General features: G+C 46.3%; 1 long non-coding RNA gene across 1 annotated transcript; it reads right to left on the bottom strand.

Annotated features, from left to right (window-relative positions):
• Window positions 1–222: 222 nt before the first annotated feature.
• On the bottom strand, window positions 223–1239 carry LOC118452367. Its single transcript, XR_004842130.1, has 3 exons — window positions 932–1239; window positions 663–796; window positions 223–324 (listed from the first exon to the last, which is right to left on the bottom strand). It is a non-coding gene; the product is annotated as an uncharacterized LOC118452367 (long non-coding RNA).
• Between the last annotated feature and the right edge of the window lie 936 nt (window positions 1240–2175).

The following is a 2175-nucleotide window of genomic DNA, read 5'->3' as shown; positions in this document are numbered from 1 at the left end:
CGAGTACCTCATCTCTGAAGATCTGCTCCGATGGGAAACTCAGAAAACGCCACTTCTCCGAATCAGAAAGATTTCCCTTCTGGAAAATCTCTTTCTGACCGAACTCAAAAATTAAACACCGTAGGTTAAGGAAAACGGACGCGACTGAAGCAGTAACTCAGCAAAACCGTATCCGCTGTCACTAGAGACAAGGCTGCTAACGCTTCTTGGGAAAGCCTGGAAAACACACAGAAGCCCATTTGTCCCTTTTTCTCCACGTCTCTTCTTTGACCTCGACTGCTTTCAGTACAGACGCTAGTGTCTCAGTAACGGTTTTCAGTGCTCCTACAAAATATTTTAAAAACATACTGACTGAGAAAGCGTAAAGCTTTTATCCTAAAAAAAAAGTCTGTTTCTTCTGAACACCTGAACTCTTACAGTTTCTTTCCTCCTTTAGGACAAAATTATTTTCACAGTATCGTTTAATAGTAAGCACGCAGAAATAGAAGATGATGCTTTCAGGAAAAGAAAACAAACAGAAGGAAGTAAACTCTGCATATGCGTAATGTGCACCAGAACAGACCTCATTTTCCTTTTAGTATTTCAGTTAAAATATTTCATAAAAAAAACTATCGGGAGGAGAGCGGCACGTTCTTAATGTTAAATATCCATACTACAAGTACCTTAGGGAAAATGCACGCACGGATCAGAGATGTACTTTGTACTTGCAGACCGCTACGGATCCTTTCTGTCTGGCACGTACTTTCATGGCAGAAGACAGGGCGACCACGGTGAAATGGTGGCAGGTGACGTTTTGCTGAGAGAGGAAAAAACCCTTTAGCATAAAAAGCTGGGGAGGAATCCAAGCTTCCTTTTTTTGACTCAGCGGCAGCGTTAGCTTCACCAGAACCGCTTTCAGAGACACATGCAGGTGGCACACACAGACACCTACCTACATTTTCTCAAGCCTACGTACAGCCAAGGCTTCCTCACCCTGTATGTCCCCACTTGAACATTTCCGCTAAAGAGTACGGCAACCCATCTGTCCTCATGAACCGCCTCCTCACAAAAAAGGCACGGTTTCTTCCGAGCCGTTTCTTCCAACGGTCAAGATCTTTGAAAACTGCACTTGTGTCACCAAACCTGCTGAGGGTCCCTCCCAGCTTTTGACCGCCCTTGCACTTAGCAGGCACACGCTCTATTCCGGATTCCCAAGGCAAAGGTACATAACAGGCCCGGACCCAGAGCCCCACCCTAGGGGTGTCCCCCCTCCCTCAGTGGGATGGGGGAGAGAATCGGAAAGAAAATAAAAGGTTAGAGCCGAGGGCTGAGATAAAGACAGTTTAATAAGAGAAAATAATAATAATAGTAATAATGAGAATGATAACAGAATATACAGAATATACAAAACGAATGAGGCACAAGGCAACTGCTCACCACCCACCGACCAATGCCCAGCCCGTCCCAAGCCGCAAGCAGTCCCCGAGCCGCGAGCAGTCTCCCCGCGACCGACCGACCGAACTAAGCCCCCCCCCAAGCATGACGTTATATGGTATGGAATAGCTCTTTGGTCAGTTTGGGTTAGCTGTGCTAGCTGTGCTGTACTCCCAGCTTGTTATGCACCTGGGCAAGCAGGAGAAGCTCAAAAAGTCCTTGAGTAGTCTGAGCACTACTTGGCAACAGCTGAAAACATCAGTGTGTTATCAACATTCTTCTGGTACTAAATCCAAAACACAGCACTATGCTAGCTACTATGAAGAAAATTAGCTCTATCCCAGCCGAAACCAGGACAGTCACCAAACCTGCTGAGGGTCCCTCCCAGCTTTTGACCGCCCTTATATTTAACAGGCACACGCTCTATTCTGGCTTCCAAAGGCAAAGGTACGTAACATGCTCAGACCCAGAGCACCACCCTAGGGGTGTCTACTCACACCTAGCTGTTTTCATGAGGAGCCACTGAGCATCCCTGCGAGCACAGCTGCGCACACAAGATCAGTTTCACCCATGCTGATTTCACTGAATGCTGTTTCTGAAGCTTTAAACCAAAAACCGGACCTTGACACCTCGCCGCAGTAGAACTGATCCTTAACTAGAGCTCCACAAAAATGCAATAACACAAATGGCAAACCCACAGCAGCAACAGCTTCACAAATACTTAGACCAGGAACAAGGGAGAAAAATAAAACAGCTTCATCA

The sequence above is a fragment of the Egretta garzetta genome, unplaced genomic scaffold (assembly GCF_000687185.1).
Source record: "Egretta garzetta isolate BGI_Z169 unplaced genomic scaffold, ASM68718v1 scaffold385, whole genome shotgun sequence".
In the NCBI taxonomy this organism is placed as follows: domain Eukaryota; kingdom Metazoa; phylum Chordata; class Aves; order Pelecaniformes; family Ardeidae; genus Egretta; species Egretta garzetta.
This window is presented reverse-complemented; position numbering and strand designations above follow the sequence as displayed.